The sequence below is a fragment of the Denticeps clupeoides genome, chromosome 5, assembly GCF_900700375.1.
Source record: "Denticeps clupeoides chromosome 5, fDenClu1.1, whole genome shotgun sequence".
Classification (NCBI taxonomy): domain Eukaryota; kingdom Metazoa; phylum Chordata; class Actinopteri; order Clupeiformes; family Denticipitidae; genus Denticeps; species Denticeps clupeoides.
In genome coordinates, this window is record NC_041711.1 from 16,389,253 (window position 1) to 16,401,035 (window position 11,783).

Below are 11,783 nucleotides of genomic sequence, written 5' to 3' on the forward strand. Positions count from 1 at the left end.
TTAAATAAACATTTAAAAACAAAGTTTTATGTGTGTGACATATGTAAAGACATTTATGGCATTTGGCAGACGCCCTTATCCAGAGCGTCTTACAACGTGCTTTCAAGTTACCATTGATGAAGAGATCAGTTCTGGTTCATTAAGACCCCCAACCATGAATACAATCTAACGTAAGTTAGACAACAAGAAAGTTACAATTTAATCTAAATATTCTTTAAAGAGGAAGGTCTTGAGCTGCCGTTTGAAAATACTCAGTGACTGAGCTGTTCATTCGAGGGGAAGTTCATTCCACCACCGAGGGGCCAAGACGGAGAAGAGTCTAGATGAATGTTTTCCTTTTACCTTTAGCGATGGAGGAACCAGGCGAGCAGTACTGGAGGCTCGAAGTATACGAGGTGCAGTGCGAGGTGTAATAAGGGCTGTGAGGTAGGATGGTGCTACTCCATGTTTGGCTTTGTAGGCCAGCATCAGTATTTTGAACCTGATGCGTCAGTGGAGGGAACGTAGCAGAGGGGTGGTGTGGGAGAATTTGGGAAGGTTAAAGATCAGTAGTGCTGCTGCATTTTGTATGAGTTGTAGAGGTCGGATGGTACATAGAGGTAGACCAGCTAGAAGTGAGTTACAGTAGTCCAGTCGTGAGATTACTAAGGACTGAACCAGTAGACGGGTGGCCTGTGTTGACAATTTTTCACAGCAAAAGAAGACATTTTTCAAACATTTCTACTGTCATCATCTGACTCCTTGGAAAAGCACGGCTTGGCAGCTCTCGCCCACCGTGCAACAGAGCCACAGGCTGGGCCAAGTCTGCCACTGTTGAAGTTTCATTGTAACTTGTCTTTCACCAGTGAACAAAAACATCAGTAATAGCAGGCAATTAACCAGCAATTTAATTCATCCTTTAGGAATAACTATCCCCCCGAGGAGGGATGGCATTAGTCAACTGCGACCTGATTGGCTGGTGCATAGCACTCTATATACAATGGCAGGTGTAGGGAGCCCAGGGAGGGCCCAGTCACGCAAACTGCCCCTGAATGAGTCGCCATATTGCCTTTCTCCGCTTTTACTGATCTGAACGCTTGCTCTATTCAGAAATCACAGGCAGACAGCATGGCAGGGCAGTCCCCAAATACAGCACAGTCCAAAAGTTTGGACACACCTTCTCATTCGATGTGTTTTCTTTATTTTCATGACCATTTACATTGGTAGATTCTCACTGAAGGCATCAAAACTATGAATGAACACATGTGGATTTATGTACTTAACAAAAAAGGTGAAATAACTGAAAACATGTTTTATTTTTTAGTTTCTTCAAAATAGCCGCCCTTTGCTCTGATTACTGCTTTGCACACTCTTGGCATTCTCTCGATGAGCTTCAAGAGGTTTCAAAAACAGATCAGCTTCATTTAAATTTATCAGCAGTCTGTATGGTCATTGTTTATAGTGCCCTAAACTTGGCTTAATAACCTGTCTTCAGTCATAAAGAAATGTATCTGATGATATTATTATGCTGGTGAAATGCTTTAATAGAAGATCACAGGAAACATGTGAATTAGAAAAAAAAAAGGAATTCACATAAACTTCTTTTCTTTTGCTGTGAAAGGAACATAAGTGGTGGGCAGCTGTCTTTCTGTCTCATTAGTTCTCCTGTCTCACTTGTAGCAAGACCAGTAAGGTGAGCCCTTTAGCCTGGTATTTAAACCCTCTGTGCCCGCAGGCCGTTGCCCACTGGCCATCTGTGCGCCAACCTTTGGCACCGTCCATCTGTGTGCCCCTGAACAGCGACTCAGTCCAGAGACACATGAGCACACAAAGGTTCTCCTATAATGACTTGGACAGGGCAAGAAGTCGTTGCTCAGCCGCAACTTTAAAGCAAACAACCCCATGGCATTTCATTGACATACGGACTCCACAAGATCTTTTAAAGGACCAAAGACACTGCAAGGGGCACAAACGTCTGTAGCGTCAGACGGCTGAGAATGTTTACTGCATCCTACAAGAATGTTAAATAGCCACGAATAGAAGGCACTCACCTATACAGTTGATGTCACCTGGCTAAGCCTGTAAAAACCATTCATGACGATTTACTCTGTTTCATGCGTAATAAACAGCTGAAATTTTGGGACTTGGGAATACATTTGGAACAATGATTTTCCTGTCTATGCTTCATTTCAAGTGGTATTAAGATAAAACCATGGGGGAGGGTCTTTAAAGATGAGCTCTTTTGTTCTGATTCAAATCTCCTCCGAAAATATTCCAAGCAACACTACGAGCGTGACTTTTGTCTCATGTTAATGACAGGGGGGTTTGCCATAGATTACTGTAATTGATGTGGGATTTTTGGTCTTTGACTCGCAGATAAACTATGCAAAACTGTCTAAAAAAATGAGCATTTTAAATCCTTTTGCAAATCACCTCCTTCATTTAATCCTCTCCAACACCATTTTTAAGATCTGTGCATTATTTTCCTGAATGGCAGATTAAATATATGTATATATTTCAGTTAAGTTGAAGGCAAAGCACTTGTTTAAAATTACTACGCAGACAAAAGCCAATGAACAGCTGACGTGTGTGTGTGAGTGAGTGTGTGTGTGTGTGTGTCTGTAAGTGTGTTTGAAGTGGGGGGTGCAGATTCAAGCGACTGGGCCAGGAGCCGGATGAGGAGAAAAGGACATGCACTCCTGTCCCTCTGCACCGTAATCAGGGCTTTTAAGGCACCATCTCCATTCAGAGTGCTGAATGTCTGTCCCTCTCTCAGAAAGAAACCTGGGACCATGGGACAGAGAGGCTTTGACACAAACTCACTTCTGCCATGGTGCCTGGGTCTAAACATCTGATAGCCTCATCCCCTTTCAGAGCCCTGCTGAATGGAATAGGCAGAGCACACTTTAGAATCAGGGCTGTTCTTTCACTTTGCCTTTTGTTTCTGCTTGAAACTTTTACATTAAAAATCTTGATAAGCCAACTTATCTGAGTAGAGTGGTGACCTTTCCTCAACTCAAACTATTCATATTAGACTGGCCAGGTTTCACAAAGATAGCAGCGAGAGCAGCTTACAAACACCCATTTAGAAATCACTGACCTTGATAGGATTTTTATCTTGAAAAGCAGATAAAGGTTAATAGGGCTGTCACCAAACCCCAACTTAAGACGGACAGCAGGGAATACAAGGGTTTCTGTCCCCGCTTAGATGGCGGATTCCCAGAGACAGACCTCACTTGGCATACTTCACGGTGCCATTTACTTACATGCAGGTGCTCTACTTGACCCTGGGAGAACTAATCTCTTGACCCCCAGCTAATTAAGTGACCGTTGCAGGACAGTCTGTCACTCTGTCTCCCGGACCTCAAGTAGCTGGATGTCAGGAGCTGCCACGCAAGGGGAGAAGGGGGGGAAGGGCACTGTGGATTGAGCACAAGGGCAACAAGGTCAGAGCCTGACAAATAATCCAGCCATTGCCAGCATTTCCAGACTGACATGAATTGCTGGCATTAAGGGGTTGTCTATTTTCATCCAATCCTTAACGGAGGCAAATGAAACGAAAACACAAAATCTTTTTCGCGGTATTTAACATAAACTGCATGGTTCTCAAAATGCAGATGTTGCCAGTGAAGTCCGGAAACTGCCTTTCGCTTCAGCGAGCCATTGAATTGCTTTCTTTTCTTTTTGGGGGATGAGAAAAGGAGAAGGAGCGATGAATATTTACAGACCCTTTCATGCTCTTGAGGTGCTGTTTGTACAGTGTTAAAAACGCACCATAAAACCTTTTGAACAGCAAAAGATACCATCATTGTCAAACACCGTAAACAGTTGATCGCTTTCAAAGTAGATTATATTGGGTTAGGTTCATTTGGCCTTAACCCTTGACATTACCCTTGACATATGTTTAACCATTCTTTTAGAACCCCAGTGGTAAAATGTATAAAGGGCTCATTGGCAGGAAAGACCCTAACATTTTTTTTTGCACATATAGTCAATAAATATTGACCCAGCATTAAGCACTTTAAGCCTTCGGGTCTTCATGCTAATTGGAGGAGCAGAATGAACTCACCTGCATACCACAAGAACCTTCACTCCTAGTGCAGCCTCCTGGAAATGTCTGCATTCTTTCAAGTGATTTTCACTCTGGGTAGCCTGTGATTTCAGATGTAATGTCTATGTAATCTAATTTGGGGCAAAAAGGATGCTTTGTTGCTCTTGTTATTATTATTAGTATTATTGCCACTAATGTGGTAGAATTTGAAGAAGAATTTGAGGCAAGAGTTTAGGAGCAGGCAGATTTTGTCTCATGTCTGCAAACTGAAAATACTACAACATCATCCATTACCATCAATGTTGGAACAAGAATGGATGATAAATCAGGAACAAAAGGCTGGCTATTCATGGCCTAATCCTTCTGAACCCACTTGACATTCTAACACACCCACCCTTTAACAATTTTGTGTATGTTGGGAGTGTGTGAACTTGAAATTGAGTGACTGACATTTGTCTTACGACACTGTTATGTAGCCTGATATTTTAATCAATAAACATGTTATAATAAATAGTTCCTGAATTGAACATCTTTTCATCCATTTAGAATGGCTGGAAGTGTCTTAGACCTATGAAATGTCAATGAGAGACAGATTTCTTATATCATTGTGTGAAAATGCATTTCTATCAGTCTGTTTTTGTCCCCTGCAGTAAACTCGTAGGGAAACAATGAGCAGAGTGTGAGATTTTGCCATAGAGACATAACATAGCTGCAGGTGGATTATTCACCCTTCAAGGTTGTGCATGCGTTGTCATTGCTAACTCCAGCTGTCAAAATCAAACAATATTACCCTGTACCAGTGTCACGTTCTCAGCATCTGAAGCATAATTTAATTTAATATGATATAATGAGACCTACTTTCGGCTTTAAAAATTTGGGATTTAAGATATGCCCGGAAAACACATTTCCGTATTTGTTGTGTAGTATTGCTTTATCTTGCTTCAAATAGTACACAAAAACCAATGATCTAGAAAAGGGGAAACATCGTTATGGTGCCAAGACTAAAATGTGCCTTCATATGATAGAGATCACTTTAATGTGAGCAAACACACAGATGAAAGAACGCTACAATGGGAGCAGTGAATGGATAACTCATCTTACACACAAGCTCATTCACACACACACACACACACACACATACATGCTGTAGGTAGTTAGGCTCTCAGGAGGAAGTGTCATCAGTGCGAGAGAAACAGAGAGAGAGAGAAAGAGATGTGATGGGTTCCACAGTCAAGACAAAGCTCAGGGCACACTTTTATCTTGGTCTCTTTCGTGCTAAATGACCTTGAATGAGCTAAAGCCGACCATGGACGGATAAAAGGACATAGGGCTTTACTTCTAAATGCTCATACTTACATAGAGTTGATAAAATTTTTACAACTTTTTTGAGACACAGACAAACTTTGCAGTAGTCTGGGAATAAACACGATATTAGGGAGCATGTGCATTGTGAATATTTTAGGAAACAAGATCTGAGCAGAGTGACAGTGTGTCCTGCATGCCCTCTCTGAGGACTCCATTATGTTCATGTACAGTTTGTGAGCTAAAAAGGGCACTCAAGCATCGGCAAGCCCCCAAATCTCAATTCTCTACAGAGAACAAACAGCCCCTAATTCCAACTCATGCATATCATGCAGCGTACTTACACACTTCAAGGGCATTTATAGCCCCGCACTGACATCACTTATTTAAAGCACTGTCTGAGAACAGTAAGGGCTTGACACACAAAGGGGGCGCTGCTGATAATTGTCTGATAAATCTGTTTTACTGGCTCAGATATAACTCCATTCCTAGAGGGAAATATGACCCTACTGGCCTGAATGCAATCTGTTTTCAGCCGTGTCAGAGTTATCACCCCGATGACTCCTTAGGAAAATGTTTAATGGTTAATCTCCCCCCAATCACTTCAGACTTGTGTAAAAGCTGAATGGTCCATTTGTCAGGGAGATGTTAAAAACAAGGCCCCGAAAGGGAATATGGGGATAGGCAATTGGGAAACAAGAGAGTGAATGGTGCTAGGGTGATGACTCAAGGTCAGAGGCCCGTCAGGTCAGAACAATGCCTGGGTTCTCTCACCTCTTTCCTGAATGTGCACTTATCCTAGAGTCCATTGTGGAGCTGGTTGTTGCAGAGATGCCTCAAGCGTGGTTGCCACAAAAAGACTTTTGGGTGGATGCACATGTCAGGCTGGTCGATGTTCTCAGTGATGTAGAACTGTACCAAACTATTTTATCTAATAAAGATCACTAATGCCCCCTTTCCCTATCTCAGACACATTCTAATACACAGAAGGCTTCTATGTTCTTGGTAGACAAATCTATTGTGCACCCTGTGAATCGGCACAACCCCCCTTTCCTAGGGCAGCCTATACAATGTGGTTTGGAGAAGGTCAGTCAGACTCCTGGCCTGAAACATCGCTAAAATGGCATGAACGTATTTTTCCCATGACCCTCCTTTATGCTGGAATCCATTATCAGGGATGTGTGCATGCTCTTTGTCTTACTGTTGTTAAGGCCTTAGTCCTTCTATATCAAATGAAAAGGGGCATGCAAAATTACATAAAGCAAACAAGAGGGAATTCCCTGGCAGGAACCACAAGGTCAACCTTGGAATATATTATGCTGCATGATGTATATATATGTATATATGCCTTAAAGCAGTCATAAGACATCTCTAAAGGACACAGTGCATACTGAGGTCATTGCATACTGGGGACACTGGCCTGACCAGTATTGGAGAGCCAGACCAACCTTGCTCTATTAAACAATGTCCATGGCAGAGTGCTGCTTTTGGCCCTGTGGTCGAGCCAGATCCTTATCCAATTAGCCTCCTGCCTCCAAAGAGAGTCAGAAACTGTGCTTAGCATCTTTCATTCCACCCTGGTTACAGAGGGGACAAACTGACAAAGCTTGAAAACTTGAAACAAAGAAAAACAGCATCTGTGAGGAGTAATAAAACAAACTGTGCATGCATGTCACTCCTGCGCAGCACCCACCCCTCCCCGGGCCACCTTCAACCACGGCAACAGAAAAGCATGCATAGCTAACACCATGGATTGTGTGAAGCCCTTTGTAAAGAGACTTCAGGCACTATGAGGGACCACGATTACAGAGCTGGGATGGCTACTCATTAGATTTTATGGAAAGGGCCCTTGTACATCACTGATATGATTATTATGAACTGTATTGTCAGGCCTCTCTGGGTTTATGCCAAAACAATGTCTACAAAACATGCCTATTATCTAGCAATTTATTACCAAAAAAAAAAAAAAAGCCTTTGCAATGACTGAGGGTGAACTTGGCAGAGACCAATGGGTAGGCAAAGCACAAATGTGTTTAAAACCCTGGAACACCCCATTTTTTAAGAATCTTTGTATTGTTCATATTCAACAACAACAAAAAAAAGGATTTCATCTCTGTTTTAAATGCTGCTTTATTACCATTATTGCAATAAAACCTGAGGTGAACACTTTTTAAAGTTTCTGATAAATAAGTCAGTCATCAGAGCAATCTGTAATAACCCCTATTTGGCTAAAGATGGGGTTCAGTAAAGACGCACAACCACTAGAGGGGTAAAGTGGGGACACTGACACACATAAACACACAGTTTGCTGGAGGGGGAAAGAGGGGGAAGTGGCCATGGATCTGTGTCATCTGAGGACACTGACCAGAAGAAACCCCTGACAGCTATTACAGAATAGAACATCTCTGGGAAAGAACCTACACTAGATAAATGCAATGCAAGCACAAGTTAAAGAGTCATTACTGTTACATACATTAGACCTACAAACTAAAAGGAAATGGTGATTTTGACACTCATCTTACAAGATTCATATTCATTTTGTACACACTCTTAGCCATCACTTAGTGGCAAATGGGTAATATTTTCATATTGTGCATTTCTGGGAACAGAATCAGCAAGGAACTAAATGTCTATGTGTGTGTGCTCTTTAGGTCATCCCATTAATGCGCTCCTGCAGCATAGAGGCCAGTTGCCCAACAAACACACGCCATGGCGGGGCCCCCCTGCTGATTCCCCATCAGCATCAGTCAGGAGGAGCCTGGCCACTCATGCAGTAACAAAACCTCCAAAATTTCGTCCCTCCGCCCCTCCATGGAGAATAAACAGCTCCTAATTACAGCTCATGCATCCCAAAACACTTACACACTTCAATCATTTGTAGCCCTGTAGCTGCATGATTTATTAAAAGCTATGTACTTTTCAAGTGCTATTTTGGCCAAAATGCCTTTGTGTATGTTGAAATTTCTGACATTTGTATATGTAAATTAACCAAAAACTCTTATTGAGTTTACATAAAAAAATTTAATATGTAAGATTTAAATTACCACATAATATTAAAATTGAAACAGATGCACCTTTTCACATATTTATTTATTTATTTATTTTAATTTTTTTGATTTTAGGACATGTTGACAGCATTTCCTTTTTTACTTACTTGGCCCAGTGCTCATGCAAGGGTCACACAGAATTCGTGCAACCCTAAAAATAAATATAAAAATATAAAAGGGACATGGCACCCCCGCAGAGAGCCACATGTTGCCTCATCCTCAACACGCTTTAGGAAAATTGTAACACATTTAATATGCTGGCCTGACCAGACCATCTGTGCTTCTTTTTATAATTTGCGGAAAAAAAAAAAAAAGTCAATATCGTTTGAATCCTTTTGTGCCTCTGTTGGAATCAGCGCAAGGCTCACTGGCCAACGCACAAACCCATAGGGCCTTCGTGAATGAGGTGACCTCCACCCAAGTTTTTTGCGGCAATGGCAGCACGTGGGTCTTCTGGCAGGTTCCGGGTGAAAAGAAGAGCAGGGGGTGAGCCACCACCCACTCACAGGTGTGTGGAATTAAGGACTCAACTAACACCTGTAACACTCGCCTGGTGCCCAGTTTCTTGCACCAATGGACTCTTTAGGTGTATCGCTTTTCGTTTCGCCAGTCCAAGTGTTAAGATGACTGGTGATGATATCCCTGGACATCTGAGCGTGGAGTTAAAGCCAGGGATTTGAGTTGCACTACAGATCTTTAAATAAGCCCTATGTTCCTTCAGAGAAAAAAAAAATGATGAAGCGGGTGTATGTGAAGAAGTCTGAAGAGCAGATTAGAATCGCTCTGACCTCAGTGGAATAACAGTAATAATAAAGTGAAGAAAAACACGCTAGGTGGGATTACAGTTCCATTGCTGTTGGATAATTGGCTTGAGAGGGGGAGGAGTTCAGTATGTTTCATATCTGAGCATCAACGCAAACTGTCCCAGGCACAACGCATTCCGGGAAAAGGAAGGAACCATTTCTTAAAAAAATGCACAATCTGACCTAGAAATCACACAATGAGCACTTTTGCCTGTTGAAGCTAGATAGAAACAATGGTGGCATTCACTGTACCACTGCCCAAAAGAGGCAGGAGCAACGGTGTCATCAAGCTCTGTCTTTACCAGCCCTGCACATTAATGCCACTTCATTAGGGCTGTCAGCACCACAGATTCATTGTTAAATGGCTGAAAAGGTCCCTCATGTTTCAGTAGCATATTTATTTAACAAATGTCTCTGGTTTTCTCAGTTATGTACCACCTACTTATACGGCTCAAGCTGTAGAGCCAAACTGGTACAGATTCACCTCTAAGGTCATTCAGATTTTTAAGTATGAGTGTTCATTAATATAAACAAAGGACTGCACCGCTCAGAAAACAATTGTGACCTTTTTCCAGAACAGGAACACATGTCTGAACTTGGAGGGAACCAGGGATTTGAACCATCTGCTGGCAGAGGGATACTAAAATGGAATTAGGATATTATTTTCTCTGCAGGTGGAACTTCTTGTGGGGTGGGGTGAGTGTTATCAATTAAAGAAAAGTGGGAAAGATGCCTATAATCTGAGTCCTGTGTTCAAGTGTCTCCTTTGCATTCGTATTGTAGAGGCACTGCATGTAAAACATTAATGTAAATCCACTCAAGAAAGAAGGAACTGTATTTGAATTAGTCTATATCTTCAATCAGTGTATACATTCTAGATATGCAGATTTCAGAAAGTTATTTTAAACCACAGAAGATGAGGTTACTTGAAATAAACTCGGATTTATAAAATGGATAATGAAAGAAGGCTTTGGTTGGCTGTACTGCAGTTTATAAGCTCATCGGGCCTTTGAGCCAAATGCGACTTGTAGTGAGAGCAGTCAGCGTATGGGTTTTACTCTCCAACAGGCTTAAGGGGCGATTTCTGCATTGCTTGTTTGCTTGTTTGTTAGGCTTGTGTGGTGAGCTTTAAGCTATGGCAGCTTTCACTGTGTCTCAACGGGACTTAAGCAGGACATTACAGCTCCTCTTACCTGGAGCATTTGTCCAGCCTCTGTCTCACATACAAAACATTTCAGATCAGCTCCCATTTTGTCAGCAGGGTTGATAGCCAATGAACTATGGCAAAACATATTCAGTAATATAAGTAAGTAATACCTAATATACTAGTATAAGATAAGAGAATATTTTAAGAATACACCTGCTGCTCAATTGGGGATTTTGCTGCAAACAATAAAAAAATTATGTTCATAAGTGCTGTTCTAGACAGGCATTTGTGAGGGGGCTGACAGAAATGTGCACATGGTGGCAACAGACGCAGGAAATTGGTTGGGTGAGGTGGGGGGTGCTCTGGATAACTGTTTTTATCATGTAACTGGATTGAACTTTGTCAGGACTCTACCCTGAGACCTGTACAACATGGGTGCCACATCTGAAGGCACACAAATGCACCGACCATGATATGGTGGCAATTCCTCAGGCAGGAAACCTACTCATCAGATTATTACAACTACAAACATAATTAGTGGATGGCTGATAACAAATATATTCAAAGCCAACAATAATACTTCTCACTATTGGCAACATTAACAACACTAAAAAAGAGTTGGCAGAGATGAAAAAAGGCTAAATTAAAAACTTTCCCTTTGTGAGCTACTGGGCTGGAAAGTGAATTAGCTTTACTTTGTGTCTGCGTCCTCCGTTTGGGTCTATCCAGCAGACAGACTGACAGTGGTGCTTGTGGGATCGAGAAAGAGACACTTCTTTACCAGACTGACACTGTGAAAAATAATATTTGACTGTACAAATATAGATGTATTTTTGTTGTTGTTTTTAATTATCTTGCCAGATGCTAAGATTTTGAAGACAGAGGTTTCAGCCTCCTGCTCATTAAGCTGGCCATACGCTGTATGGTTTTTCCTGGTTGTTTCCTATTGTGAGGTAAAAACCCAGCTGAAACTGTACAAATAAACTGCATGCAAAAAAAAAAAAAAAAAAAAGATGGCGATTTTGTGTGCGCACAGTCTATGGTCAGATGCAACCAGACTGCTTACATGAAACAAGCAATATGAACACATCGGAAGCAGAAGAAGAGTCCACATCAGTAGTGATGCTGAACAAAGTGAAAAGCGTTGCTTTGGCAGCTGCTGTTTCGCTGTTCGTGCACAGAAAAATAAAAACCATGATTCCATGTGCTCCTACTTGCAGAGTGGGGACGTCACAATAGACAACAAATTTCATGCATGTTTGATATTCTTATGACCAGCTGATTGTGGGCCTCTGGCCTGGTCGGGAGGGGTGAATCAGTGATCATACATCATGTATACCATAAAATGCATGACACACAACCAGGCTGCAATTCAGCCGGACAAGTGCAAAATCGGCTCTGAAATTGCACAGTGTATGCCCAGCTCATTTGCATACTAACATATTAGCTCTTGT